Source organism: Desmodus rotundus, chromosome 2 (assembly GCF_022682495.2).
Source record: "Desmodus rotundus isolate HL8 chromosome 2, HLdesRot8A.1, whole genome shotgun sequence".
Lineage (NCBI taxonomy): Eukaryota > Metazoa > Chordata > Mammalia > Chiroptera > Phyllostomidae > Desmodus > Desmodus rotundus.
This window is the reverse complement of record NC_071388.1, coordinates 54,221,974-54,240,270: the sequence shown is the minus strand read 5'-3', so window position 1 is coordinate 54,240,270 and position 18,297 is coordinate 54,221,974.

The window sequence follows — 18,297 nt, the reverse complement described above, 5'->3', positions numbered from 1 at the left end:
TGGCTTGAGAACCAAAGGGTTGCTGGTTCCATTGCCAGTCAGGGCACATGCCTGGGTTGCCGGCCAGGTCAGATCCCCAGTAGGGGTGCATGTGAGAGGCAACCACACATTGATGTTTCTTTCTCTCTCTCCCTCCCTCCCTCTCTGTCTAAAATAAATAAAATCTTTTTAAAAAGAAAGGTATTTAAAAAATAAATAAATTATGTTATATCGACACTGTATTTTTTTTTACTAGAATTAGCTTTTTGAGGCAGGTATTTCTTCTAATTGACTGTTTTATATCCAATGTCTAAAACATTCATGGCAAAAAATACTCAGTAAATGTTTCTGAAATGGATTAGTGAATGTTTTGTATGGTTTTCTAAAGAAAAAAGTGATGTTGTAAAGGAGTAAATGAGGACTTATTTTGCGTAGTAATTAAATATGGTGAAAATCAGAGTTGTTTTAGATTTAGCTAGCTTGTTTGCTGTTTTTCAAGTGTTTTGCATTAGCAAAAACTTTAATGAGTTTGGCCTCAAGAAGTTTTTCTCCAATCCATATGCTTCTGATTCTCATAGAGTGAGCTCTTACCAAAACTATTTTAATTATTTGTGTTCCAAGGAGCATTTTTGAAAGGTTTCATTAAACAGCTCTTCATGTCTGTCTTTTAAGAACTGAAAGTCTCATTTTTCTCAATACTTTTTATACTATATCTGCAAAAATTTTTAGTCACTCTGAGATTCCTTATTTTTATGTTGGTCCCCACTTCTATTTCTAATGTCATTGGGGCAAAATAATGTTATTTTATTAGTTAAATGAACAGATAAACTCTCTGTAACACTTATCTTCTGCATTTCTAATGTGGATTCCGCAATTTGTAATAGCTTACTGTCTCACAATTTAGACACAACATTCATCTTATAAATGACATATATTCTCCCTGAGTTACTGTATGGAGAAGTTCTAAGTTTGCCTTAGAAGTGGATTTCAAGTTTACGTATGTGAGCATCGAAGAGAAATAAGGGAAAAAGAAATCCATGATAACAGAGCTATTCTCACTCCCAGCCACGTTTAAATTTACCATGTCAGTAGCAAGTGCGCTTTTTGTTTTAATGACAATGTTTAAAATTCAGAGAATAGCTTCTTGGTTCTTATTTTTGGTAAAATGAAGATACTTAATTTAATACAATTAAGGATAAATTTAATTATATTAATATGCACAATGCTTCATTAGATAATTCAACTACCAACATTTTATTTATGTATTCAATTTGTAAATATTCATCATATTCATGTGTTGTGGTGGAGATGAGAGGACATATGCTTTAATTTTCAGTGAATTCAAAAAATTGCTCCGATGTGTTGTGAATGCTTTATAATTTGGTATATTTAATCAATACCTATGATTAGCCTAAAGCTAAAAAAGAAGTACTTTGCTTATTTTCATGTCTTTTGCATATTTTCATGGCTTGAGTACTTTATAAAATATTCTTCCCTATGATATTAGATATTTTCAAGTAAAAAATATTACTCTGAGATTGCTTATGTATTTGAATATAACAAAATCTCTCTATGCAAGCTAATTGATTCTTATATCTCTATATTCTAATGCAACACTTTATATAAAATGTTAACTATTAAATATGTTAAATAGATGCTTTATTAAGCTAAAATGAAATGATGAAAGACAACCTACTGCAGTCATGTAACAATATGAAGAAACTTCTATTTTGATGTATTTCCTTATGAAATAAAATAATCTCTGAAATGTAAAAACCTTTACTATATTATCTACCTTTTAATGATTTTGGTGAAAACATATAGACAAATCTACTTAATGTTCATAAATATTATATTTTATTAAAATACATTGAATAACTACAAACAAAATAGACAAAAGCATAAGTCTCTATGCCTTAGAATTTTATTTGAGATTTTAATTTGTTTATTGATATGTCTCCCAGAATGTAGAAACATTTTCTAATGCACAGTATCAAAAATTATAACCTAATGCTTAGATTCAGTGTGAGAGCTCATTTTATGAATAAATGCATTTTTAATATGATGGGTTTTCTGAAGCTTAAGAACATAAAATAAATTGTCAGTGTATAATTAAAATGGTGAGGGAGCTGAGGTTCTTGCATAGAGGCAGAGCTGTTTCTTTGTTGTTTCAGTCCTGAAAATGCTGTATCTGTAACATTATCAAAAATAAAGACAGCAAGGAAAAGACAAAGTAGTGTTTTAATATGTGATGTCAAGGTACACGTTTTTAAAGAATGCTGTACTTTTCACTTACCTAAGAATTAATTCACAAACATAGGTAACATGATGTTTTCCTTTCTTAGGAAAAGTGAAGAACAATATTATGCAATTTATTTTGGCATACTACCTTGAATTTAGCTATGATGTAAGTCATAAATTATACCTCAAATTGCAGTGGAGGTAGAACAAAATGCTTTGGAAACACTAGTATGGATTTTACATGCCTTGAAGTCTAGTATGACAGTGGTCTCATTTTCCATAGGCATCTTATCAATGTTAGTGATGATTTAAACATGTTTTAATTACTTTATACAGAAGCAGTTGGGCCAAAATTATAATCATTTAATATATAAAAAAGGTTCATATTCAGTGACTTTGAATCCCTAAATGTTTGGCTTATAAGCAGGTGACTAAATTATGGTTTAGTATTAGAAAATAAGATTCGGTAATTTTTAATCAATCAGTTATTTAATTATTTATTTTCATTTATTTTTAATTATAATTGACATTTAATGTTATTTTACATTAGTTTCAGATATACAGCATAGTGGTTAGACATTTATATAATTTACTACATAATCAGTAATTATTAGATGGCATTCCTATGTTCTTTGTTCCCATGCCACGTTAAATCTCTGAGTTCTGTTCTGGGGATATATTTTAAAGTCATACAGTTAGCACATTTTCTAATGGGTAGAGATCTTAGATAGTTTAGTCTAATTTCATTTTATCTATGACAATAGGCTCATCTTAACTATTTAATATACTTTTTTAAAACTTGAAGCTCTTAAATCTTTACCAATTACTCAGGGTTTTTATTGGCTTACACTTTATGAAAATACTGATTAACTTAGGTTTTAATTTAACAGATCTCATCATTAGAAAAAATTAAAAGGTTTAAAAAATGGAAAAAATTGGAGAGATTGCTGGCACTCAACTAATATTCCAGGAAAATAAATGGCATGGTTTTAAAAGAAAAAAGTATTATATAAAAAAACACATATGCTTAGTTAAATAAAAGGGACTATTTTTAGGAGGCTGCTGAATGGCTCAAGAAAGAAATAACCAGCCAGACTGTTCTCAGTAAAGTTATTTTGAGGGAGAAAAACCTAGCAGGGTCGATGCAATGACTATGACGACCATCTGCTTGTCCTCACAGATGTACGAGACTGTCAAGGTTTAGCCAAACCATGAGTTTTTCCCCCCCAAAGAGATATTCGTAATTACATCTCTGAAAGAGTCATTTTTGTTAATAATTAAAACAACCCTGTGAGGGAGATACTGCTATTTTTGTGTGTGTGCTTTATTCAGCCTGTAGTTGAGAAAGATCTTAAGCTCTCAGTCTTAATTATAGCACTAAATAAAAATCAGATGCAAGAGGGCTCTTGCTAAGTTTCAACAAGTTCATATGAAACTCTTGTTTTTACAGTTAAATCCTGTTGCCCTTCAGATTTTAAGAGACTGGTAGCACTATAGATACATTTTATTTTATTTTTTTCTTCTGAGGCTAATGTCTTCCTAGTTGAGTTCTGATAAGAGTTGTAACTTCTGACCAAAGAATGGTGTCTGAGTTGATGCAAGCTGTTATAACAAACTCCTAAAGACTGAGTGTCCTATAAATAACACAGATTTATTTCTATTTCATAGTCCAAGATCAAGGCACCAGCATTGTTGCCTTTTTGTAAGGGTCCTCTTCCTGCTTCACAGCTGCCACCTTCTCACTCTGTGCTCCCGTGAGAGATGGGACTAGGATTCTCTCTGGACCATATTTAATAAGGTAGTAACCCCATTCATAATACCACACTCATAACTTAAGTACCTCCCCCAGACTATACCAACACCTTTGAGGGTCAGCATTTTAACATGAATTTTAGGAGGACACAAACATTTAGACCATAGCAAATGGGGAGTTTATTTTTCTTTTTATTTGATAGTTATTTTCTTATTTTAAACTACATTCATATTTATTACTGATGATTGGAAAATGCAAAATGTTTAAAAAGAGAAGTTAAAAATTATCCAGTGTTAAAGAGTTCCATTTCTGTTTATCTGAAAAAAATTATTTTTAACAATATACATGTATTTAGCGCAGGCCTTGGAGACAGGTTTGAGGGGTTAGAGGATAATTCCTAATTCAGAAGTTTCAAACTGGAGGTCTTGGACCCAACAGAGATCTACAGATGTGTTTGCTTAGGTGTACACAGTATTTAAAAATGGTGCTAAGTAGGTTGAAAATACTTAAAGATTGGAATAATTTATACAAGCATCTGTATTTTTAGTTTCTCTTGAAAAACAATGACAATATCTGATGATTTTGAGCCCATGTTACACATGGCAATGAGCTGAGTGACAGAGTCCCTCCCTTTTCTGAAAGACGTCAGATGCCTTTCTGAAGGCACATGGATTCCTACAAACACTATCTGTTTTTCTCACACTTATTTGTGGGCATCTTATTCCTACCTGCTGTCAGACTCTGCAATATCTGGGGCAAAGCCTTATGCATAGGAAAATCTTAGTAAATGCCCTGTGCTTTTAAATTTATTTGGAATAATTAACCAATAAAAAATAAGTTAGTATATTACTAAATATATTTGGATTTGAATGAAAGGGAGCTTCCAAAAAATAATAACAAACTTGAAACATACTGAAAACATTTATTTAGAAAAAAGTTTCTATAAAACCATGTAATTTATTTTAAAATTTGAAGAAGTGCAATAAAACAAGGCATGCCTCTATCATATTTATTTATTTTAAACTTTTAAATTAAATGCCCACATTTTTTGAAGATGATAGTGTGGTTCACTGGTTTTGAAATTCCATTTTCCCTTAGCAGAGGAACTCATCGTCCAAAGGGAAACAACCGTGGACACCAGATACACACTGAGCAGCTCCCCTAGAAGAACTAGGTAGGGACAGCTCTAAGCCCCTCAACTATCCATGCTTCTTGGCCTTAATGCACTTGCAAAACATAACCTAAGTTCTGTGGTCAGTTTGGAAACCACTAATTCTGTTAAGTTTCCCTACTTTGAGAAAAGAGTGAATTAATATTTAGTGAGCCTAATGGCTCTGCCCATTGCAAGCTGACTTGGGATGCCTGGTTACAAAGCTCTCTTCTGAAATGGATGGGAATGGAAAAAGGGCCATGAACTTAAATGTATCAACCCTTGAAGCCAGATACCTAGGTTCAAATATCAGTTGTTATTTATCTTACTAAATAAATAAATATGGGCATATTACATAATTTTTATGACTAAGATGGGAATAGTCATTGTCTTGCTGTGAGGATTAAATGAGTTAATATAGATAATTACTCCAACTGTAACAAATGGAGGAGTGATGGAATTAGAAAATTATCACTTGTCAACCATCACTAATGAAATTTATCTCTGACCACTGCAATGAACCAAATATTGCCATAAGTTAGTAACACAATTCTTTTTGGTCCCTCAGTGTATATAAAAGTTGTGTTTACATTACACTGTAGTCTATTGTATGCGATAGTATAGTGCCTAAAAATGTACACACCTTAATTAAAAAATACTTCACTGCTAAACAAATGTTGACCATCATTCAGCCTGTTAGAAAAATAGCACCAACAAAGTTGCCACAAAACTTCAATTTGTGAAAAAAAGCAATGTTTGTGAAGTCTAATAAAACAAGGTATGCCTATATCATACTTATTTATTTTGAACTTTAAACTAAACATCTATATTTTTAGAAGAATTTATTATTTTTACATTTTGAAAATACCAAATTCATTTTTAGGCACACCACCCTGAGTGTGATGGATCTTGTCTGAAAAATGCCACACTCCATGTACAAGTATAAGGGGGACAATGAAAAATGTAGCTTTTTCCTTTAGCAAGAGATGAGCCAAGATTACTTGGAGGTTGGGGTCGCCCACACAATTTCATAATAAATGCCTTCAGCTATGACTTGACACAAACACTATTTTTAAAAAATTAGTCATCCAGAGAATTTTGGAGATCTTATTTTAAAATTAACTGAGCTTGGTGGGCTCTCTGTAGAGTATACCCATACCATTCTTCCCTCTCAGGCATACATACGTCTTTGTTTTTTCTCCTAACCTCCACAGGTCCCCACGTGACTAGCAACCAGGGGAGCAGCAGGCAGCAGCAGCAGCTCTTTCCAGGCTTAATCCTCTAAACCTCTCTCCAAGGCCCCCTCTTTCTCTGACTTCCCAGTGAGCTAACAGCAGCCCCATTTAGGCTCATTTCTTTCCTGTAACGTTTCTAGGTAACCAAAGCTGAGCACCACCTAGGCTCTCTCCTGTTGCACCACCTAGGCTCTCTCCTGTTACTCCTTCTCTCTTATACTCTCCAGTGAGCTAACAGCAGCCATCTTGGTTCATTTCTATCACTGTGACCTTCACTTCTCAGTAAACTAACAGCAGCCCTACCTAGGCTAAGTTCTTTCCCGTAACATTTCTAGGGAGCCAAAGCTGAGAACCACCTAGGCTCTCACTTACTGATTCTTCTACCATAAGCCCTTCCTTTGTTTAACTGACCCCAGCTTTATAAAACATGCTCTCAAAATCACTTGGACTCACATTGTAAAATCATTTCTGCACAAAGTCAGGAACCCACATACTTCCAGCTGGCCCAAGGCAGACCTGCTCTGGGCCTAGTCCCTTTCCAGTGACAGAACGAGGCAATTTCTATGCTTGAGGGGTCATAGATTCTGTCCTAAGAGCACCTCAATCAATTAGAAAGACCAGCGGCCATCTACCTGGGCAATTCTCAACTAATCCCTTCATGACCTTTATGCTTGGGCCTTTCTTCCTGAAACTTGGATATTTTATTTTTAGAAAAACTTAATAGGTTATCTAGGTTAATTTTATTTTATCGCATGGGTTTAATATTATCTCTCAAGTGACAAGAGAATCAGAAATAGTGGTTATTTGACTGAGAACAAAAGGTTTACAAAGGCTGCATAGGCAAAGCACCATCTTCCCCAGACCCTGAAATGAGGCTCCACCCTGTGGTAGTGACACTGGCTATCAATTACCCAAAAGATATGAATTCTTTTACAGAATTCGTCTACAGTGAATGACATTATACACAACTCGATTTCTGTCTGGAGCAATGTGACCGCCTTGACCTCCCAGCAAGGGAAGAGTCAAGATGCAGACATCAAGCTTTCTTTCTGGGAGTTGGACCATGGATATGGTTTGCCCTTTGGTGGGCCAGGCCATATCACAGCCCCTTCCTTTTTACCAAATTCTGAAACTCTGAGAACTACCACTTTAACAAGGTAGAACATTGGTCAACTTCATACAACGTGTTTAATCTGTTCTTGGTTGCCATTCATGAGCTGAGTCATTCGCTCTCTGGGCCTGTGGTAGTCCATTAATCAGAACTCCGTAATGTATACCAGACATATGTATCAAAAGTCTAGAACCTTCCATCTCGATGTTGATGATATCCAAAAAATCCAGCAACTATATGGACAAAGTTGTCCTTCTGAAATGCCCCAATGCTGGCACAGAAGAACCATTTAATGAGGTAATTCAGTGGCTTCCTTAGAGCATCAAAGAACTCCAAGCACTAACCCAGCCTTGGAGACTGCTTGGACTAACCCCTAAACCCCTAAAGAATGAACCTACTCAGAGCCACTGTCTCAAAACTCAGAACACTTCTGGGTCAGAATAAGGATGGTTTTTAAGAGTAAAAATAAATAGAATAAAGTAAAAACAAATTAAATTAACTGCACTTTGTCACTCAAGTGACAGAAACTAAAGTACCACTCCAAGGAAGTGCATCTGTCTTGTCTCTGAGACAGACAAGTAAAAGGGCTGGATCAATTTGTTTCTAACACGTGAGTACTTAAGTAGCTTGTTCATGTGGAAACATACCCCCTTAGTGGTTTTCATTTATTTCAAGTATTTGGTGTGCATGAACACAGTCTATATAAATCAGATATACACATATACACTGCACAAATGCACATAAATATTTCTATAGTGAACTAGATGTATATGTACATATATGCGAAATTCGTAGCCCATGTCTCTTTCTGTATAATCTGTATTGGTAATCGATATATGTAGATTCTTGCACTTTGCAATGATCAGGTTTATATAGCAGTAGTAGGAGATACATATTTTTTCCATATAGACTGGAGAGCTTTACTTTTTTTCCAGGAATGATTCCAGCTCTTTAATCCTGAGCACTTTTGGTGCTGGTCTCTGATCTTCTAAACTCCCTGCCGGCTGACAACAAACAGACTTTGCCACTTTGATAACTAGACTTATCTTTAGCACAAGAACAACTACATTGAAATTCTGTAGAATTGTATCAGAACTTGAAAGATTCTTGGCATTTCTGAAACATATTTAAGGGGCGAATAACTGAAAAGAAACTAGTCCAACCACGAATTATAAATATAAAGTATAAATGCAAATATAAATATGTATGTATATATACATATATATAAATGATGCACCTTATCAAGGAATTATTTTAAGAATTTCATTATTTCAAGTATTTTTTTATTTTTTAATTTAAAATGTTCTAAAGTGTGGAATAACTTATTTTTATAGAATACTGATTTAAAATAGCCTTTAAACTGTTGTAATTAAACATCTTAAACAGCTCATATCTATTTCTCACATGAGGGCTCCTGACTAATCTTCATTATGTTAAAACTTAATTTTCATATTTCAAAGAATGTACTTGAGCACTGTCAAGTGAAAATTAAATTTTGATGGCTTTTAAATACTAATTTAATTTGAATGCTTAAATATTTTATGCTATCTGCAGGGACTTATATGTGATGGCTGTGATAAAGTTCTTTCACGGGTTAAATGATTAATTTAGCCCTTTCAAATTCAACAAAAGCAAAAATTAATAGATCTTAGTTTATTTAACTTTTAAAACTAAAAGAAAAGGACAAAATAAAATTTTACAAATTAAATCAACATTGTTTTAGGAAACTTAAGTTTTGTCATGTATGGTTACATTGCTAAGGGTTTTTTAAAAATTTGTTTTGTTTTTAATTTGATCCTCCCTTATTTTACTTAGTATTTAATGTATGGACTTCTAAAATATTGGGAGTATACTGTTGTTTTTTAACAAAAATCAATTTATATCATTTGTCTATTACTACAAAAATATTTATTGACTTAAAATTCAATGGTGTAGATGAAAACCTCATGGGAGAGAATCAGTTTTAACATATAAAATCACAAATTTATAACTTCAACTTCTGAATGTTATTTTTTAAAAAAACAACAACAGAGTGCTATATTGGAAAATAATTTGGTAATCTTTTGTTTCAAGTGGTTAGAGGTGATCTCAGAGAAGTATCATTTATCTTGATATCAGAAAGGTGAAGAGAAGTTACTCTCATACTCCTAAAATGCAAAGGCCTAAACATGAAATAGTGTGACACTTTCAAAATGAAGGAAGAGTCCCAGTGTGCTGAAGGATAATGAACAAGGAAGAAAGGTATAATCCAAGTTTTGAAGGTCATGCAAAATATTTTGCGTATTATTTTAAGTCTATGGGAAGTTATTGAAGGTTTTGACACCGGGGAGTGAGTGATGTGATAAGATTTCTGCCTGAAAAAAAAAAATCATCCTGGCTGTTACATGGAGAATGGAAGAGGATGTGGCAGTACAGCGAGTTGGCAAACAAGTCAGAAGTCTATTTTAGTACCTCAGACTAGAGCACAGAGGTGGGTGAAGCTCACGGTGCACTTGTAGTGGAAGTGATAGGATGGATGACGGCTGTGTGGGATGAGGTGGAGATGCGGGATGAAGGGGATTCTGGGTTTCTCTTTTGAGCTCCAACAGTGCTATTAATTTCCCGAGATGATGATCAGAAGAAACAGATAGTTCAGAAAATAATTAGAGCTTGATTATGGAAAAATTTTGTTTGAAAAGCCTGGGGAAAAAAATCTAGAAGAACCTTGCATAGGTAATTTGATGTACAGGACAATTTCAGAAAAAGAGGCCTGTACCCATGATTACTTTGTAGCATAGTGCATAGATGTGCGACTCCACATATTTGAAGAAAATAAGATTATTTGGAGGAAAATGTAAGGTTGACAATAGATGTCTTTTGCATAGTGTTTATATTCAAGCAGAAAATATCCCAGGAATTCCTTACCTTTCTCTCTCTCTTTTAACATCTAACCCATGAATATTAATTTTGCACAAAAAACTATCACATTTTCAAAAGCTGAATCGTTTTGTACATATATCTTTTTCCAACACATGTCTTAATCTGGCAAAAATCTAATTTTTCAAGTGGGTTTTGATAGAGTTTACGTATAGAACCATCTGGATTTAGAGATGTAGTTCTTGAAAGAAAATATTTTACTATAATTTCAATTGATTTAAAACATAGTGATCAATCCAATTTATTTATTTTGCACTGTTTCCGAATATACATATATTTCTTTTTTAAAATTAATTAATTTATTTTTATTCAGTTACAATTGTCTGCATTTTCTCCCCATCCCTCCACCCCAGCCAGTCCCACCTCCCTCCCCCACCTCTACCCTCCTCCGTGATGTATTTCTAAGGTATCATCTATTTCAACCAGGTATTTAAATATATTGGTTGGTATACAGTTGTTTATTATGTGTCTAGTAGTTTGTATACTATTTATTGCTTCTTTATTTAGCCTTATTGGTCCTTTCGTTAATTCTAATAATTTGTACATATCTTGGTCTTTTCTACATAAGGACATAGAAGACATATCACCTGATAATGCTGACATATCTTTTTCTTTTTTATTAGCCTTATATATTTTATTTGTTTATTTCTTATTTGTTATAGTGCTTGCTAAGTACAATCTGGAATAGAGGCAGAAATAATAGACATTGCATTTTATTTCTGAATTTATTTCTGAATTCTGAAAACTTGTTCTCACTGAGGAAATCTCCTGGGTGCCACAAAAATAGAGGCTTTTGGCCCAGGCTGGTGTGGCTCAGTGGATTGAGTGTTGACCTGCAAACCAAAAGGTCATTGGTTCGATTCTCAGTCACAGCACATGCCTGGGTTGCGGGCCAGGTCCCCAGTGGGGGCACCCGAGAGGCAACCACACATTGATATTTCTTTCCCTCTCTTTCTCTTCCCCTTCTCCTCTCTCTATAAATAAATAAATAAAATCTTTTAAAAAATAGAAGCTTTTGGTTGGAATTGTTCATGTTTTGTTTCACTGATGGGATTTTCTTATTCCTTTTTGGGTAATAAAATTTATTTTTCCTCTGGAAGTTTGCATTATTTTCTTTTGTTATTGCTATGTGATTTTTTGAGATACATTCATGTGTAGATTTATTGTAATTATTCTCTTTGATACTAAATGGGACTTCTGAATCTGAGGAACTTTCTTCGCACTTGAGTGGTGATCTGAAGTGGTAAAAACATTGGACCTGAGTAAGAGCTACTGCTGTACTCCCCACACTGTCAAGGTCCCCACTAAACCTCTCCTTAAGCCATGTCTCCACACAAAAAGAGAGGTCCACCTGCCTACTTAGGGGCCACACTTACTTCTGGACCACACACCAGGGTACCTGGAAACCCGTTGTTCAGTTCTAGTAGCCCCAGCATGCTTTTGTGCTCTCTCGTCTGTCTTCCCAAGGGCTGACTCCTCCTTCAGATTTATATTCTCCTGAGGTCAAACTTGACAAAGGATATGTGTATTTGTTTTTTTTTTTTTTCTTCCTATCACAGCATTGGTTTACACTCAATTAGCTAGTCCTTACCTGGCTAATTAACTGGCTTCTTAACTGGGTTCTTGAATTTTTGGTTTATAATTCTTGTTAGACTGTAGTAAGTCTCCTTGCAGGACGGGATTGGGAATTTTACTGTGGTATCCATACCAGCTGCTTTCAGGAAGGCTGCAGGAGGCCTAGACTATTGCTAAGACAGAACATTGGCCAATCCCTTAGGTATAGATGAAGACCGCCCCTACTTCCCATGAATTGCCATCCACTCAGGACATCCTCTTCTCCCTGTGCCCAATTTACCACAGGTATTATCCTAGAGAAGGAGATGTCTAGGTCATAAGTAGCCCAGTCGGTGGAAAAAGTGTAAACATCTACCTGCCCATGCTGTGGGAACCCAGCTGACAGTCCTGTTTTGCTTACTGGATACCTTTTATGTTTGGTGTTATCTCTGGTCCGTTTCAAATCAGTACACCTTGTGCAATATTGATCTTTGATGTCAAGTAAAGAAGGTTTTTCATGGTGTTGTATTCTAAACCTACTTTTGCCGTGGCTTTTATTTTTGTTACCTAGATGTCGTGGGTGAAAACATACCTGATGGTCTTGAGTTACCTACGTAAGAAAATCTAGACAATGAATATAAAATAATCTCAAGGAAACACACCAATTACAAATTAAGTGAGCAAATGCAATGCAGACTTTTTTCTATATTGTTTTATGCACTTTAAGATTCTAGCAGCTTTGCCTTCACAAAGAATGATTCTTCTAGTAAAAAGTTTGTTGAATAGCTCAGGAAGTACCAGTGAATATCTCAGAAAGCTTTTTTTTACCACAGACATTTCTGTATAAAATTTACTTTTTAATAAAACCTTTTCCTTCTAAGTTTGGCCTTTTGGTTTCCAGGGATTACAAGACATCAAAGTGCAAAACGTCTGCGAGAACAGTGCTCTCTGACACTCGCCATCCTTGCTCTGATGACTCGCTTAGCAGTTTCAAGGTGCCTGGTATGGCAGGATTCTTCTCTATGCACATTTTCTCAATCATCGTCATCACCTGCAATTTATTTAAGCTTTAGCCAATGTTGAATTATAGTAGTATTAGGTTTGTGAATTCTATTTTCATATTTAGTTTCTTTTCCCATCTCCATTTTGCATTCTTCCTTTTAAGGACTGTTTGTAATTTTGATCCACTATAATTTTTTGTTTTTCTCCAGCATGATTATAGATTGATTTACTTTTTAATGTTCTTTATACCATTTATGGTGATTTGAACATAAATGGAGAGTCTGTTGCATGTATACAATTATCTTGACATTTTTTAACTGTAGACAATTCTAAAAATGCCTGGTTTTCCTAGAGTTGCTGACTCAGTGGGTCTCGATTAGGGTTCAAGTACCTGCCTTTTGTTCAGATTTATAGGGTATTTTTATGAAAAAGGGCACTTCTTCCAGAATTATCTGATTTGATAGTATTCAGTTTTTATAAGTAAGTTTTCCAAGTTTGCCAAGGGTAAGGTAATCTTGTCACCATAAGGAACACTGGATAATTGAAACACACACACAGGTTCATGCGTGTGGATGCATAGCAGACACTGGCAAATCTCTCTGCCCCGCCTCCACAGTAACCCTCACGCCCACATACCACACTATGGCTTTATTCCTCAGGCATTGAGACCTAATATGTGTGCTAACCACTACTTAACTCTGCATTCTTATAATTAAATATCAATTTTAAGTTGATTAATTCGGAACTCCCGTAGATTAAAAATGAGTAACCCTATTTCAATCTCTTTGGTGGAACAAAAAATTTAATTTACTTAAAAGATTCACTAATGGTGTAAATGTTAATAATGTTTATTTGCAATATCTCATAAAGATGCACTTTTTTGAAATAATCTATTTTCTGGTATTTTCTTATTAATTTAAACTAATAATGAAGCGTGAAATCAAGTATTGAGTAAGAAGACCTCTATAATAGTTTATATGAAAAACCTAAGATTGAAAAATAATATTTACAGTGCTTAATTAAAAGCTAATGAAAATTAAAGCATTCTTAATTTAAATTTGCAATCTCTTTGAAGGTCATCTTCTTTCAGAGGGAAGATGAATACATAATAAAATCAAACTGCAAAGATAAAAGTGGAATCATTAAAAAAACAAAAGACAAGTTAAAATGCTATTGAACTATGAAAATACTAAAATAATTTATACTCTGTGTTAGTGGAAAAATAAGCTGAATTACTATGTTAAGGGCATAATAAAAATGTATGGCAGATACTTATTTTTATAAGTAATTAAATTTTATGGAATCTTTTTAAAGCATAAGTCAGTTCAAGCCAGGGATATAATTATGCAAACAATGCTTACACAAAATTTTAAAATGTAATTTCAAAAGGATTTTTTTCTGGAGTTAAAGTTTGAAATTAATTTACATTACATAAAAGATACATTGTATATAGATTGCACACCTTTCAAAGCAGTATATCTCCCAAAACTTATACATTCTTATGCATTCTTATGTATTAAAGATACATTAATTTATTTAAAAATACATATTAGTGCTTTTTCTCTAAAGATATGTATTACTGTCCACATTGTAAAGACTAAATATTATTGTATTCTTTCATATATTTATTTAATGTTGATGAGAACCTATACATCATTTCATGTAATATATAAAAATCAATTCAAATAAAAGCAATTTCAACATAATGAAATACAAAATCAAATTAAAATACACTGCAATTTAGTAGAAACTTTGCTGTAGTAGCAACTTAGATATTTAAAATCTCTATTGGGGCAAAATAGAGCAATTGGCTAATGTCAGCAAGATAGTTTCCCATCACACCCATATCAACTACCATTTCCCTCTTTGACATTCTGTGATGTTGATGAACACGTAAGCTCTGTCCTTAGAGAATCGATGATAAAATAAATTTCTGCTTTTCTTTCAGATATCTTATTTTCAGCTGTACTGACTAGAGAAAGATGTGAAAAAAAGGGATTTTATTCAATTATTTTCTTTACTCATCATCTGTCTCATTTCCTAAATGTCTGTATAAACGTCATTTGTATTAACCAGCTGAGAATTTTCCTTTCTCCAAGGAAAATTTCACTTCCTCCTTTACAGAGAAAATTTAAGCAATCAGAGATGTACCGAAGCAACTTTGTTCTCTCTTCTTAAAATAACAAAAATGCTAACCACAATCACTTTCCTCCTGTTCCTACTCAGTGTTCAGGGTTAGCTCTTCCCAGTCTACTCTTGATTGAGTTTCTCTTTACTTCCACATCCCCCGTGATCTAGCTTCATCAGTTATCTTCTAATTAACTTTGTCTTCTTCTTCCTAAGTACCTCTTACCCTACATTTTCAAACACCTCTACACATAAATAAATAAATTTTAAAACTTTTCTGTATCCTTCAGTTACTAAGAGGTCTCCCTTCACTTGATCTCAGGCAAACTTCATGGAGGGGATACTGTGGTGAGCTTTCTGACACCAGCTGATTCTCTGGGGTCAGGTGCATGTCCAGTAATTTAATTTGTTTCTGATACTAACTTCCTGGAGTTAGCACAGACCCCACAGATGAAAGGCTCAGTCTCACAAGATTGCAACAACTTTAAACACCAGTCATAACTCTCAGTTCACTCATAATTATGAGTGGTAAATTAGGGGTTCCCATGACCCTGTCCTCAGGTTTGATAATTTGTTAGAATGGCTTATAGAACACAGGAAGTCAGTTTTTACTGACATTTACTAGTTTATTGTAAAGGATACAAGTGAACAGCCAGATGAAGAGATACATTAAGGCCTGGTCTGGAAAATTCTTGAGGATAAAAGCTTCTGTCCCTATAGATTCAGGATGTGACACCAACCCAGAAAATCCCCAAACATTGTTGTTCAAGAGGGTTTTTTTTTTAGGTTTTTATTTTTTATTTATTTTTAGAGAAGGATGAAGGGAGGGAGAAAGAGAGGGAGAGAAATATCGATGTGCGAGAGAAGCATCAATCGGTTGCCTCTTGCATGCCCCCATCTGGGGACATGGCCCACAACCCAAGCAAGTGCCCTGACAGGAAATTGAACCAGCAAACTTTCAATTAGCAGGTTGGCACTCAGTCAACTGAGCCTCACCAGCCAGGGTAAGTTGTTCAAGAGTTTTTATAACCCAGTTCCCAGCCTGTGCCTCAAGGGTGGGCTGATAATTCACACCCTCCAATCACAAAGTATTGGGTATTCCTGTAGAAGAGCACCGTTCTGAAGCTAGCTAGGGGATGCACCCTCAGTAAACTTGTTAGCATAAACTCAGTTGTGATCTAAAGGAACTTCATATGAATGACAAAATACACTGCTACCAATCAGGAAATTCCACGTGTTTTAACAGCTCTACGCTAGGAACTAGAAACAAAACCCAAATATATCTATTATACCACAGATACTTTGCATATACCCTCTCAAATTCTTTATTTTCTGTGGAGTTATTAACTTATTAAAATAGTGGTTCCAGCCCATCATATTGCTGAAGCTAGTTAATGAATTTCTTCTTCAACAAATTTAATAGATATTTTAAAATTTGAGTTTTATTGACCTCCTTCCTGTATTTGATATGTGGATTAAAAAAGGGGGTTTTAGGAAAAATAACTTCACAGGGTAGTTTGATTATAAGTTCCTAGTTGGGCAGATTATGGTGGGTAGTTATGCCCAAGGCATAACTTCTTAACTAAAAGACTTATCTTTGCCTTAAGCAAGCCCTGTCCATTGTTTCTATGCATCCAGTTTAACACAACTTTGAAATAAAGCATAACCACCCTCAAGAGAGTAGTACCTAATCTTGTTAACTGCCCTGTAATCCAATCCCTGCCCTGCTTTCTCCCACCTCCATTAATCTTTCTTGGGTTCCTTCCTTGATTCCAAACAATTTTTTTTAAGCTGCAAAACTCATATTCTCCAAAGCATTTGATATCTTGCTCCCTGGTATGTGTTTACATTTTGGCTCAGATAAACTCATATGAATTCTGTAGAGGTTTAAATATTTTTTACATTGGTATTTACTTGGCATAGTGTGATAGGATTCCAAAAAAGCCCACTCAGAACCATGCTGTGGGCCTGGGCTTGGTGTTGTATATCAGCATTCGCCCACTGTGCCCCTTCGGCTCCCCGCTTTGTTATCTGGTGAACTTGGGTGAGTTTTCTCTCAAAAGTCCAGGCCTCCTTGCTTTAAGTAGCAGACCATGACTTTATTTGAGCTGTTCTTTGAAAATCCTCAAGGTGGATAAAGGGTAAGATAACCCAGTGAAAGGGGAAAAAAATGGACTGCTGCTTTTAATTTTGGCTTTTTAATCGGATTGCTTACTGAAGGTCTGAACAAAGGCTTTGCTGGTTTAAAGAGAGACAGAACTTTCTTAGCTCTGAAAGAGAAATGACATTTTACTCCCCAAACCAATAGCCAATGGAGTGAAGACAGTTGCTGAGATCCCTGAATCTAACAGGTGGTCAATGATGGGCAAGGAGTCATCCAGCAAGGTAATGGGGCCAATCCTGGAGAAGCTGGTGGAACCCACAGGGAGAACAAGGCACCCTGGAATAAGTTTCAGGAAGGTTAGTTAAGAAACTAGAAAAATTCCATGGCAAGTGGAATGAGGAAACTGAGTCAACCAGCTGAGCAATTAACAAAGACCCTCTCCTGAGACTACCCCAAGGGTTCTGTCCAGCCAAAGAAAGATAAAAAAGAATATCAATACGAAGGATCCGTGGCATGGTCTCAATAGAGCACGCCCATGCCTTGTATCCCTGCTGCTTCTCCTAAATCTAAGGGACCCCACAAGACTACCATCCAAGGGAGCAGTGGGCAGTGGCAGCTTGTCCTGGACTTACCCTTGGACCTGTCTTCAAGTCCCCCTTTCTCTCTTTCCCCTGCTGCTTCTTTGGCCTTAAGCCCTTCTCTAAAAGTGGGAATCCTAACCCACCTCACCATTCTTCTGACATTGTTTCTGTAAGTGCTGACTATGACTAGTACGTAGCTTGTAGATAAACAGCATGTTTTTATAAGAATCCTAGTAAATAACTTCAAAAGATACTCTTATCTTCAGTCATCCCAGCTCTGGGAGATTTGCTCACCTTCAAACATGGAGCCAAGATGATGTGAAGCCAGGATGACTAAACCAGGATGATGCACCTGGACCATCACTGGCCTTATCGGAATGGACTGTGATCTTCATGTAGAGAACTCTTCAACCCCTGCCCTTGATCTGCACTTGTTCTGCGTCCCCTCTTCCTCCTTATAAAAACCACTGACACATGGGGATGGGCTTTGAGACGCGGGTTCCCAGTCTTTCAGATGTCTGGCATCTGAATAAGCCACTTTTCT